This window comes from Protopterus annectens, chromosome 5.part0 (assembly GCF_019279795.1).
Source record: "Protopterus annectens isolate FY-2018-M chromosome 5.part0, PAN1.0, whole genome shotgun sequence".
Lineage (NCBI taxonomy): Eukaryota > Metazoa > Chordata > Ceratodontiformes > Protopteridae > Protopterus > Protopterus annectens.
In genome coordinates, this window is record NC_056735.1 from 1287981733 (window position 1) to 1287996684 (window position 14952).

Here is a 14952-nt window from a genome sequence, read left to right on the forward strand (position 1 = left end):
GTGTGCATATGTGTGTGGTTATGTATGTGTATCTGCCTGTCTGTTTATGCAGGTGTCTCTTCTGTGTATTTATATGTGTGTGCATATCAGTCTGTCTGTTTCTGCATGTGTCTATGTGTTATGTGAGTGTGTGTGTGTGTGTGTGTGTGTGTGTGTGTGTGTGTGTGTGTGTGTGTGTGTCTGTCTGTCTGTCTATGCATGTGTATGTGTGTGTACGTATTTATTTGTGTGTGTATGTGCATGTGTATGTATCTGTCTACGCATGTTTGTGTACATGTGTGTGGGTCTATGCATGTATGCATGTGTGTGCATTTATCTATATGTGTGTGTGCATGTGTGTCTATCTGTCTATGCAGGTGTCTACCTGTGTGCATGTGTGCATGTCTGTCTATACATGCATCTGAGTCTCTATGTGTGTATGTATGCATATATGTGTGTCTGTCTGTCTATGCAGATGTCTTTCAGTGTGTATGTATGTCTGTGTGTCCATCTGTGCATGGTGTGTGTGTGTGTGTGTGTGTGTGTGTGTGTGTGTGTGTGTGTGTGTGTGTGTGTGTGTGTGTGTGTGTGTGTGTGTGTGTGTGTGCGTGTTTGTGTTTCTGTGTGTGTGTCTGTGTCTGACTGTCTATGCATATGTCTTTGTGTCTGTGTCTATGTATGTATGTGTGTCTGTCTGTTTATCTATGCAGGTGTGTGTGTGTGTGTGTGTGTGTGTGTGTGTGTGTGTGTGTGTGTGTGTGTGTGTGTGTGTGTGTGTCTGTCTATGCATGTGTCTGTATGTATGTCTATGCATGCATGTGTATGTATGTGTGTCTGTCTATACATGTGTTTGTGTCTATACATCTATGTACGTGTATCTATCTATACAGCTGTGTCTTATGTGTATATCTATCTGTCTGTGCATGTGTATGTGTGTCTGTCTGTCTATGCATTTTCCTGCATGTATGTATGTGTGTTTGTCTGTCTGTCTATGCAGATATCTCTCTACGTGTATGTATGTGTGTGTGTTTGTGTCTATCTGCGGTGTTTATGTATGTATGTGTCTCTGCAAGTGTCTGTGTGGGTATGTATGTATGTATGTGTGTGCCTGTGCATGTGTGTACGTATTTATGTATATATGTGTGTCTGTCTTTTGCATGTGTCTGTGTGCATGCATGTATGTGTGTCTGTATACGCATGTGTCTGTGTGTATGTATGTGTGAGTGTTTGTATCTGTCTGTCTGTGCATATGTGTGTGTGTGCATTTGCGGACTCATTTTTATCTGTCTTTGTCTATCTGTCTGTATGTGTGTGACTGTCTGGTCATGTGTGCATGGTTTCCTGTGACTGACTGGTGTCTCATCCAGGACTGGTTCTGTGCCACATCGGGTCTATGTTTACTGATCGAATGGCATGTTCATCAAACAACCATTCAACATACACATAGCATCAAAAGTTTGTTTCATTGAAAGGCCATATGATCATAAATCGTACCATCGAACAATCATAGTTGGCCAACATAGACAAAATGGCAAGTAGTACGTACTAATTGGTGTGGTAGGGATAAGGAAATCTGCCCTTTCCCTACTGTAGTGTGATCTCAGAGTAGGTATATACAATTAGCGAGGGGTTTCCCCCACATGAAGAGGATTTGGAAATTACCAGACCCTCCTTATGTGGGGGCATGTGCCCCCCCCCCCATACCCCCAGCTAATTATATATTCTAACTCTGATATTGCACTACAAGGGGGTAAGAGCAGATTTCCTAGATCACACTACAATAGGGAAAGGGAAGATTTTCTTACCCTACCATACCAATTAGTATGTATTAAGTGCCACTTTGTTTATGTTGGCCAACTATGATTGTCCGATGATATGATTTATGATCATATGGCCTTACATTGAAACAAACTGTTGATGGTATGCATACAATGAATTACCATTCAGTCACAAACATAAACCTGCCACACCTACTGCTTCCTAGGATTGCTTCCTGCTCCACTACAGCAGTGAACAGAATAAACAGATGTCAGAAAAATGAAGATTTCTAGCATTGTATATCAGCTTATCTGAAGTTCTCATTTACATTTTACTAAAAGAGAGTTTCTACATTATGATGTAGCTAAAATGAAACTTGAGATGTCAAAATATTATTTTTCTAAGTGGCATTTATTGCTGCCTTACAAGTCAGAATGTATTTAAGTCAAGTTGAAAGTAATCGGAGAAAACAATGTTACTTGCTAGAAAAAAATATTTGAAAATGGAAAACAAATATAGACAGAAAATAAGAAATAAAACATTATTTGAATCTGTAAGGAATTTAAGGCAGATATAAAAAAAAATAATTTATATTGTTACAGAAACCAAATAGCATTACCATTAGCATTTCCTGGAGCAAGGAATCATCAGAGTGTTAAAATGATAGCTGACTGCATGTGGAACATAACCTGATAGTTTGCACATCACAGATTTTTAGTCAAACCTAAGCACACATATAAATCTTTAATAAAAATGTAGCTTAGTTGCCTTAGGAAAGAAGAAATGAGAGCATTTCTTTTTTCATTTGTAGCATTATTACATATTTTATAAGAAACAAGCAAGGCAATGCAGGCATCAGCTATGAGCAGAGTTCTAAGTATACCTCTCAACTGTACAAATTTTCTCAGAATGTCCAGATTTGTGCCTCAGATTTTTTTTATCTGTTCCTCATAAAATGTGTGGCTTTCTGTCAAATCACTGAGGATTGAAGTCACTAAATAATGACACACATTTGAGTTTCAAACTTTATATCCTCCAAAAAATGTACTCTAACACAAAACATGCATATTATTCCAGCAACTTTCTAAGTATTAAGAGCAGTATTTACAGTATGTCCCTATTTTTGGGCCATTGTCCCCCATTATTTTCAGCTTTTTCCAGATTTCTTGTGCTAAGAGTTTGAGAGGTAATGGTAGCCAAGAAGTACAAGAATGCTGGCATTAATAACTATAGCATACAACAATGGAAAATAACCAGTGTGAAGAAATATTAATTTAAAAAATGCTTCCAGCTTGGAGATAATTATTTATTAAAAAAAGAAAACAGTGCAAATGCAAATTACCTTTTTCCCCTTTATGGAAGTATCCAGTTAAAGCCTACAGGTTTAGAATACATTACCTAGTTGCTTATTTAAGAATTTAATTTCACACACCAGAAGAAAGAACTTGGCTATGGGGTAAGACAGTGAATTTATATCTTGTTTTAGGAGATAAAAATGCATGTAACTGGAGACATGAATTTACTCCAAGGAGAATTACTTGTGTTGTTATTCACTGGCTTACTGAAGTAGTTGTTTGTGGCTAATTTTGCTACTAGTAATCCAGGTTCAGCAGATGGTCTTGCCAAGGAGTAAGTTGGCTGCTAGAGGTGGGATTCTAACATTTTAGGGAGACATTTTAGGAGATAAAATGCATAATTTACCAATGTTATGCTCTATATAAATGCTAGCTGGTGGAGAATTTTGTCAGAACTCACATACCTTATATATCTCTGATGTAGTCAGATGTCCTAGAGCTGGGTGTGAGCAGGTATGTAGCTAGTGGCTACTTTGAAAAGGAAGGAGGTGCAGTTAAGAAAATTCTCAACTACGTTGACGTGTGTAGGCCATGCTTTGGACAGTATTGTAAAAATGAAATGACTGAGTTTCCAAAGCATATGTGATCTAACAGCACATTACAATGACTCCTTGCAGAATGTAGAAAACAGCATATCTGGTTATGCTCAAGCCACTGATCACAGCCAACTTGTAGCACATAGAGCATCATGATTATGCTCTAGTAACAGTTAAATTATATCAAAGTTCAGCACTACTGTAACCTGAGACCCGATCTTAACAATGCTTAGAAGGGTGCTTAACAATTCTTATGCACACCTCACACATTGTTAACATTGATCCTAACACTAAACCTGACAAAACCAGCCAGTAAACAGCAGCGGGACATGAAAGAGCTTCATTTCAACTCCCATTTCTGCCTGCTGTCTGCTACATTACAAGCACTATTTTGATTCAAACTGCTTCCCTTACACAGGGAATACTTAGGATGTCAACCACTTCCTCTTTGCTTTAGCAGCACAAGAAATCACATTTTTTTAATTTTATTTTTGTGTAACAGGAGTACATGAAACAGATAAAACAACATGCACTACAAAGAACTGTAATTACATCTCTGATCATAATATATTATTATTATGTGTTCTCAATATGGATGTTAAGATTCACCTCTTGAGCTTTGCTCTCAAGGTGAATTTCTTGGCATCCATGTCTCAAACACATAATAACAGGGGACTCGATCATAATGCTCTATGTTATGCATTTGAGAAATGTATGCCAATACATTGCCTCAAGAGCAGAGTGAAGTGAATCTCTCAAGGTGAGATTTGACATCCATTTTAACATAACCAGTTAATAATGATTTGAGAAACCTGATCATAATTCTGTGCAGTACATGGAGCTTTAACACTAATTATAAGTTTGTGATGTCCGGCTATATCCCACTGGACTGCCAACAATAAAATGTGACATTCCTTACTATCCTGTGTCAGTAACTTAGGAGCTTAAGTCCTAACTATTGACTCTAGTGTAAGACTGTCACTTAAACAGGAGTAATGTCACAATTTTCCCCTAAAAGCACAACAGGAACATGCTCAATAATCTGGGACTGAACTGTATACTTCTGTCCATAACTAATGTAACTCTTTATTACAACTACACACTTCAGTGCAATGTATCCCAGTTTAAGACCTCTGATATACTCAAACTCAAAGCAAATTTAAATCAAACACATCCAAACACTTCTGGGAAATCCTGACACAGATTTCCAGCTGTGTCCCTTCCCCAAAATAATACGGCAATGCTGCCACGAGTCAGAGTGTCTTCAAGCCATTCTAAAGGGGTGTCCAGTTATGAAAATTAAATATCAAAGTAAATGATAGCTATGAATAGAAGCAGCCAGGCTTTTGAAGTGATCTGGGGAGTATCAAACAGGTATAAGCACTCTCTTATCACTAAAAATAACATTGATTTCCAACCATGATGTAAACTAATAGAAAACACTTAATAATAAGTAAAATAATTACAAGAATGTAAATCAATAACTTTCAATAAACACCAGAATTCAATCACCAGAAACGGAAAATTAAACAGTAGGATAGAAATCCAGCATTCTGGAAAAGCTCTGTCGGAATAACTAAACTTTCCTACTCTAGCTGGAGAATACTGTCCCTAATCTAATCTAACACATAATTAATATCAAGGCAAAGGCAGGCTTACAGTTTTGGTGAGTTCTCTTTCTGGGCCATCACTGTATAGAACGGTAACTGACTGCAACTCTTCACAAACAGCTGCTCTTCACAAACTGCTCAGCATTTGACAAACTGCACAGCTTAACAGTCTCAATTGTCTTATTTTAAAAAATAACTGTTTGAAAAAGTCCCTTTTCCTGTCAATCAGCTAATCAAATAATCACCTAGCAACCAGGAATATTCTAATGACATCATCCACTTTTCAGCTTATTCTCTCCATAGTTTGTACTTGAGAAACTCCCTCTAAAATATGTGCAATTAGAAATGTATCAAAACACTGTCAGATTCTTTAAACATTTGGGGGAAATTTAATAAAGCCTATATGTTTTTTTTTCCATGTAGGCATCGCGCAGTGTTGCTAACATGGCCGTGAACAGTTTTAGATTCAGTAAGTGCTGCATAGCGCCAACACAGAAACTTCCGTGGCATGCAGATCACCTCATAAGCAGGTAAATCTCATGCAACTGAGGCAACTAGAGTGATCCAGCAAACAAACAGGCAGCCCTGCAGACACTCTATCAGTGTTCATAGTGTACATGGAAAAATTCCATGTACAGGACTGTAGACAAACAAAAGGGGCTGTAAAAAAGTAGGTAGATAGAAATGGCATAGCAGACACAGATATGAGAAAAACTATCCTCTATGTGTTCCAAACATTACAGTAAATATGTTAAAATAAAGTTTTTTAATAATCTTGGCATGTTTGGGTGATATGCAACAGTGTGCAAACATGCCTTATAAAAAATGTAAAAAAAGTGGAAAAATCAAATATTAATATCATGAGACAGAAATGTATTACAGGACCCTCCATGCAGTATCTACAATGGTACATTTGTGCTGTTGCTAACATGGAAGGGCTTGGAAGAGTGTGGTATCCAGGTTGTAAGCATGGATCCCTAGGCAAATGAGGTGGAGTAACTGAATAGCACAATGGGGTAATCGTGTCTACATATCCCCTCCATGTAGGCAGAGAACCATGTTGGTGTCCACACAGGAGATAGCTAGCATCAGAAGAGGGTGTGTGCAATAACTTCTAAGCTGATTGGAGATTAGCTGCACCTGTTTGTGTGGCGTACTGCCATGCTGAGCTTGAATACCTGGGGGGGATGTGAGCTCTGACTTCTAAGCTTTGTTTACCTATGGGGCTCATGTTTCTGCATGTTTGTACAGCGCGCCACTGTGCTGAGCATGGAAGTCTGAGGGGGTGGTGTCCACTAACTGCTAAGCTTTGTTTACCTAGGCATGCTGCAGTGCTCAGAGTATCTAAAAGTGTTGATCCTTGCTTAACTTAAACTAGGGCCATTGAATGATGTCAATGATATATTAGGCAGGTGCAATGCATCATGGGTAGCCAATCACACAGACAGCACCTACGGTAGAGCACTGTAAAGTATGCATACACCCTAAATTCTGATTTTCCCCCCATACTCTGCACCATTGGAGTACAGACCTGGGAATTTTAACTGAAAGAATGCTAGGAGCTGCTGCAGGTCTGCTACATTTGTATGTGTTAGATGCTGAAGCCAATGCTGCTGCTGCTGACAAAAGACCAAGGCAGAGAAGAAGAACAGTGTTCAGGCCCAGAGTAACCTTCCAGAAGGTACATGAGCTGGAGATTGTAGAGTGCCAAAGGGTGAACTGCCCTGCAGACCCTGTATCAGTGTCCACCTACAACTCAGGCCCAGAGCCAACAGAAGGGAACCCATTGCACTAGAAACAAAGGTATGTGTAGCCCTTAAGATAATAGCCACAGGTACCTACCAAAGATCAACTGTGGATATGATGGAGGTCTCACAGGCATCAGCACCTGTGGTACTCCACCAGTTCTTGGATGCCATGCTACAACATGCCAGATAGACAGAAATAGCATAGCACACACAGATATGAGCAAAACTATCCTCTCTGTGTTCCAAACATTACAGTACATATTTTAATTTTTTTAATAATCTTGGCATGTTTGCTTGGATTGCTGCAGTGTGCAAACATGCCTTATAAAAAAAATAAAAAGGTGAAAAATCAAATATTAATATAATGCTATTATCAATTTTCATTCTACCTGCTAAGAGAAATGGCTATCAGTCCTTCGGATGTGAGTTTACTGAAGCCATTTCGCTCCAGTTTGTTGATTATGTACATTAATATAATGAGACAGAAATGTATTACAGAGCCCTGTGTTCAGTATCTACAATGGTGCATTGGTGCTGTTGCTAATGTGGAAGGGCTTGGAAGTGTGTAGTATCCAAGTTGTGAGCACTGATCCATATGCAAATGAGGTGGAGTTACTGAACATCATAATGGGATAATCGTGTCCGCATATCCCCTCCGTGTAGACAAAGAACCATGTTGGTGGCCACACAGGAGGTATCTGACATCAGAAGAGGGTGTGTGCAATAACGTCTAAGCTGATTGGAGCTGAGCTGTGCTTGTTTGCATGGTGAGCTGCCATGCTGAGAGTGGAAGCCTAGGGGGGGTGTGCACTGGCTTCTAAGCTTTGTTTAAATACAGAGTATGTGTTTCCATGTTTGCATGGTGCGCCACTATGCTGAGTGTGGAAGTCTGAGGGGAGTGTCCACTAACTGCTAAGCTTTGTTTACCTATGGGACGTGCATTTGCATGGCGTTTTGCAGTGCTCAGAGTATCTAAAAGGCCAATGATGTATTAATTAGTGTTGATCCTTGCTTAACTTAAACTAGGGCCATTAAATGAGTCAGTGATATATTAGGTAGGTGCAATGCATCATAGGTAGCCAATCACACAGGCAGCACCTTTAGTAGAGCACTATAAAGTATGCATACACCCTACAATCTGATTTTTCCCCCATACTCTGCACCATTGGATACAGACTTGGGAATTTTAACTGAAAGAATGCTAGGGGCTGCTGCAGGTCTGCTACATTTGTATGTGTTGGATTCTGAAGTCAGTGCTGCTGCTGACAATAGGCCTAGGCAGAGAAGGAGAAGAGTGTTCAGGCCTATGGTAACCTTCCAGTAGCTACATGACCTGGAGATTGTACAGCACTACAGGGTGGACAGGGACATACTACAAGAACTCACTGAGCTCTACTGCTCTCATCTCAGGGCCAGAGCCAACAGAGGGGAACCCATCCCAGTGAAAAAAAAATGTATGCTATCCCTTAGGATAATAGCCACAGGTACCTTACAAAGACCCACTTGGGACATGATGGGGGTCTCACAGGTATCAGCATCCAGGGTACTCCACCAGTTCCTGGATGCCATGCTACCACATGCCAGTGAGAACATATATTTTCCCCTCACCTCTGAGGTGAGGGCCAGCAATATGCAACACTTCTACTGTGTAGCTCACTACCCTCAGGTACTGGGTGCTATATATTGCATTTATGTACACGTCAAGGTACCACCCAGTGAGGAGGGTAGACTCTATGTCAACCACAAGGGCTACCACTCCATCAACTGCCGGGTCATGTGCAATGTCCAGGGCATTATCACGAATGTGGGTGTTGGCAGCCCTGGCAGCTATCACAACTCCCATATCTGGCATGCATCACAGCTATACCAGATGTTTGCTAGGGGAGACATCCCACATGGCCATTTAGTGGGGGATGCTGGCTATGCACTGGAACCGTGGATGATGACACCCATCAGAAATGCACACACATCCACAGAAGAATGCCATAATGAGACACACACACAAACTAGGAACATCCTACAGCATGTGTTTGGGTTGCTGAAGTCATGGTTTTGGTGCCTTGATATATCCGGTGGAGCCCTTCAGTACTATCCAGCCATATGTGCACATGTGTTCACAGTATGTGCCATGCTACACAGTATGACTCTGTGGAAGCAGCTGCAGCAGGATCAGCGTAGGGAAGGGATACACAGCCACTCACCAGTGCCTAGGTCACCACAGCCACACTCACAGGAGGACTCGGAGGAGGAGCCCCCTGATGATGTCCCTGTAGGCAGACATAGGCATGCCCAGTACCCCCTGGCATTGGCTAAGAGACAAAGCATATCAAATTCATTGACAACCTAGGGCCCTAGGGACTGACACTTTGCACCTGCTCACATACATATATTAAAATAGCTGACGCCAGGCAATCCACACAACCTGTACCTATCCATGTATTGGCTGTGTACTGCTTGCATCACACAAAGTCAGCCATGAACTATAGTTCTGTCAACTGCTGCATTCGCAAGGTAAGTCTCTAACCTACATACCAATTGTAAGGATTACTATAATAAGATATCATATGTATCGATCTGTTGCTTTTATGCAAGGCAATATAGTGGGCTATTTGGTCAGAGTTAAAATCCACATGGGGCAACTGATACTCAGTCCAATAGTATGTGTTCCTTAATTTTCATTAGGCCTCATGGTTGGATTATTCACAACATCAGGCAAGGGAGATGTTAAACAGTGAGCACACATGATATCTGGACTACTGTCTACCCAAGCTGATCATGTGCCGTTGTTCCCCCACCCCCAACACAGCAGTGTACCCATATAACTGCTTTAACAGAAAATCGGCTATGGTATATCAGGGACCAGGCAATCTCAGGGCTGTAACATAAATAGCACTCACACATTGTACTTCTCTTTTCAACTCAGAATAACAATGTACATATGCATGCTGTTGATTATGTGATGAATGACCCATCTCTGTCTAGTGATCTGTGTGGCTCAGTGGACTAGAGGAGCTAGCATGGGTGATGGTGTTGATGGTTCTAATCTGGAATTGCTCACATCTTTTGCATGTGAGATAGTAGTATGCTAGTCTTTTCACAGACTGTCATACCTCTCAACCTCTTAGTGCACAAAATATGTGACAAAGCCAGAAAGACTGGGGGAACAAAGGCCCAAACAAAGGGACAGAGTTTAAGTATTGGTCACATAAACCTAGACAGTTGCTGGAATTAAAGGTGTCCAGTAGTACATATTGTCTGATGGCTATCAAGTCTGACACACAAGTGTTTGTCTGTAGTTAGTAGAATGTATTAATGTCAACATTCAATAAAGCACCAGAATACCACAAATGTGTAAGGAACAGAGGAAACATATGAGGGAAAACTCTGGACATTCTGTGAAAATCAGGACAGTTGAGCGGTATGTAGACTGTCAGTCTATTGGTGGTATAACATTACCAACCTCAGTCACATATTTAGTACAGCAGACAGCTGGGGATTGCTGTGGGCATTTTGAATGAAGTACAGCACTACAGAAATAGGGGAGGATGTTAATGTCTGTAACATACAAAATCCCAGACTGGAATACAGGTAGGTGTAGCCTGGAGTCACATTATAAGTACTGACAGTCTTATTAGGCATGCTTCTACACTTAGTAAAAATGAGGACAATTCTATTGGCCCTTCATTGAAATGACCTGTTATGTATAAATGTCTATATATATACAGACATACACGTATACATACCCATCTGTCAGTATCTCTATCTGTCACATGCATAGTATATCTGTCACTATGAACTGTCAAATAGATACTTTGTGTAATGCACAAGTACTGTGCCTGCAATCACATATACAACAAACTTAACCTGTGGTGCATGTGATAAGTACTGTAATTTATAATGTATAAGCCTAGATAGGTAGGGGTTCTAATCTCACTGCAGCCCACTTGGAGTGTGTATCTGTGTATATATACCCCTGTAAACAATGGACATGCCCTCACAGGCTATCCAGCAGCAATGGTTATGCACATTTTGAGCCTGTTACTTGTTGCTGGCCTCCAAACTGCCCTCTTCTGCAAGGCCTGATGATGTCAGCCACCTGAAGACTACCAGCTAACAATGTAGCTTCAGATGTAAGCCATGGTGCATATGATAAGTACTGTGATCTATAGTGTATAAGCCTAGATAGGCAGTGGTTCCAATCTCACTGCAGCCCATTGGTGTGTGTTTGTGTGTGTGTGTGTGTGTGTGTGTGTGTGTGTGTGTGTGTGTGTGTGTGTGTGTGTGTGTGTGTGTGTGTGTGTGTGTGTGTGTGTGCATGTGTGTGTGTGTGTATACCCCTGCAAAACAACAGACAGGCCCTCATGAGCTATCCAGCAGCAATGATTATGCACTTTCTGGGCCCATAACTTGCTGTTGACTTCCAAACTGCCCTCTTCTAAAAGACCTGATGATGTCAGCCACTCAAAGACTAACAGCTGACAGTGTAGTATCAGACATAATCTGTGGTGCATGCAATACATACTGTGATCTATAGTGTATAAGCTTAAGTAGGTAGGGGTTCTAATCTCACTCTGCCCAACATATATGTGTATATCCATATGGCATACGTATGATAACCTTTGTAACTTAGACATAGTTAGGGTTTTGCATCATTTCATTTGTAGTGGGTGATGTGCCCCCCAAATGACTGACCACAACAAGGCTTGCTGATATCAGCAAGCATTATATGTTCTAAATCGATAGTACTAGCAGACATGAGTTGTGTTGCGTTCATCGGATACTGTGATCTGTAGAGTGTACCAGTACATAGGTAAGTGTTGTACTCTACATGCAGCCAACTTGCAGTGTGTGCATGCCTTGACATGTCCTGTATGCAGTGAGTGGAAGTGGTGCTAGCCTGTATGTGGCCATGTTTGTGTGTGAGACTATTACAACAGTATACATCATGTTATGTAGCCATAGGACATGTGAACATAACTAGCATAATGGCCATACAGCCCACAAAATCAGGGACATCTGTATACCCCTCGGTACAGGACCAGCATATATTGCCCCAGTCCAAGAGGGACTCAAGCAAATGCCATTTGTTGAGATGATGGCCGCCCAGCCAATCAAACAGATAGCATGTGCTGAGGAGCACTGAGGTGCTCTGTGTACCATTAGGCAGGGTCTGTTTCAAAGGTGTGTTTATGTCTGCTAGACAAATGTCTCCCACAAGCATGTAGTACTAAAGTCACATAGTAGGTTAATGTCCTTACAGGCAGTCATCTGTCCACTATGCTCCCTACAGATAGGCAGCATATGCACTCCAGCAAGGTCACACCTTGCCCTGTAGTAGACCTTATCATAAATTATGAATGCATGAGTATGCTGACTGCCACCATTGTCCTTGGTAGACTGTCATACAGATGTGAACCTATGGAGCCATGCACATATACTGCTGTACCTTGCTGAAGTCATATTTCTGCTGTGCTGCCATGCCATGCTGTGCCACTTCACTGCTGCAGTGTGTCAATAGGTTATCCCCTCAGACTTCTGGAACAGAAACATACACAGGTCCATGACATACCTGTCATTGTGTAACAATGCCACCATTTCAACATCACAACATAAGGTCCACAAAAGTATGTTGTGTACTCATGTCACACAGCAGCATACAGTGTATGTTGATGACCACTATAAGTGGCATGGCAAAACAATACTGCATTACACAAGTATATGTCAAGTAATATAGTCACCCTGTGCATCAGACACATAGCTTCATTCCCCTGCATCAATGGGAAGGATGACAGAGATGTGGTACAGGTATCATCACTTGCACAGGGGGATGTGTGGGGGTGTTGGAGGCCTAGGCTGGCCCTAATGGTTGACAGCATGTGTGTGAGGCAGGAAGGGGAGCAGGTTAAATGGAACATGTAGAGGTGCCATATGTGTCTGTAGGTGACCTGCATGTGACAGTGGTGTGTGAGTGTGCATGTACACAGTTAAGGTCAGTGCTATCTCTACACATGTGTATATTGGATAGCTTTGGACCATACATGGTAGAGTTGACAGTTCACTATCTCCGGCCTTGAACACAGAAACTGTGCTGGCACCCCCCCCATACCCAAGGTCAGATGCGATGATAGTACCTAACAGTGACTCCTGTCTGCTGGGACCGTGTCCCCCACGGGACCACTCAGGACCATGTGCCCATGGCCTGCCACATTGTGGTGTGGACAGCACACTCTCCTATGTAGAGCTAGATGTACTGCCACTATGGGAGCGTAACTGTGCACAGCCACATGGACTCTCAGCAGATGGTGTTGCTGACCTACATCCACAGGTCCAACACTCAACTCCAACCACACGTTCCAGCACAGACAATGTGCAGTCCAAGACAGAAACCATCTCAGCCCACTGTCTGTCCACTGCATCCATTAACCAATCCAGGGTGTCCCCAATGTGGTGGAGGCAGTCACAGATGTTAGTCTGTGCTGTATCCATAACTAACCCAAGCATATGTCTGGTGTTCCATTCAAAACATGCCTGTGCCTCCATGATAACCGAAACATGTGCCAAGTGGCACGTGATGTGACACTGGCAACAGGTGGTGAATGGACAGCAGTTCTCCTGTGAGCACCTCTGTCAATCTGTCTGTGTGAGACTTCACCAGTTCTCTGGCTATGGTGGTGTCTAAACTCACTGAAGCCATATTTGCCACACTGGCCTGTTCAATGTCTCCACCCTCTGACTGCCCAATAATTGAGGCCTGTGTGGATTGGGTATGTGTGGGCTTATTGACTGTGTGCAGTGACAATGGGGGGGAAGAAGAGGGATGTCAGCCCGTGGGACAGATTCAGCCCCAGACAACCACACCTGTGTTGCACTGTAGCCACCATCATCATCAGAGTCCAAAGAGATACTGACATCAGGTTGTGTGGAGGAGAAACCCCAACCACCCCCAGTCACCTGTAGAAACCAAGACAAAACCAGTACACTACTACCTGCACTATTATGTATGGAAAATCTACAAGGACTCATAATAATGATGATCCACAACTGCATTACCAGTCTCACATCTTTTCATCTCCATTTTCATGCACAACAGACTTCCTCACAACAAAATACACATTTGACCCAAAGCTTTTATAACAAGCATGTCAGGTAAATCATGTGACACTTGACCAGTACAATGTACCTTTTAGGTATGCAATATGACACTATAACTGATAAAACAATACATAAAACCCAGTACACCTATCTTAAAAATATATACAAATACAAGTTTCAGTGTCTAAGGTATATACCATCTACCTTTCGTTTTTTAAAAGGCATGTCGGATTAATTGCCTCATGTACATCAGGAGGCTTATTCTTTCTGAATTATAACTGCAAAAGTGTTTCTGCTCATTCAACTACACTTCTGTGATTACCCACTCTAGGAAACTTAGGTAACTGTTCCAGACTGGAACATACAAACGTTCTACTCTGGATACACACAACATTAAGTGTACATAGGGAATTATCCTGGCCATTAACCTTAATAGCATGTGCATGTTCCATAAAAAAACAGTTTCAAGCTTACCAGGACCAGGACCATGGCCTTGGACAACTCCTGATGGACCTGTAAAAAGGTGAGGGTGAGGTTGTTTCAGTACCACCGTATGTTGCAGCACAACAAGGTAATACCTGCATAAATCTCACATGTACAATAGTAACTATATTACTTAATGTATTGGTGACATTCTGGGTATGAGTGTACAACTGAGCTTAAACCCCCTACCCCACAGCACATAGACCTGGCACCCATGTAAATATATGTACAGCCTGACAGGATGACTACTACAGTATTACAATGTTAATCACAGTAAGCTTACCTGCACGATCCTCTGCTGCGGGACATGTGGCACCCACCTCCATGATGTATGGTGTGATGGATGCCTGGGAGCAGTCGTGTGTCCCTAAGTCTGCCAGGAACTCCGCAG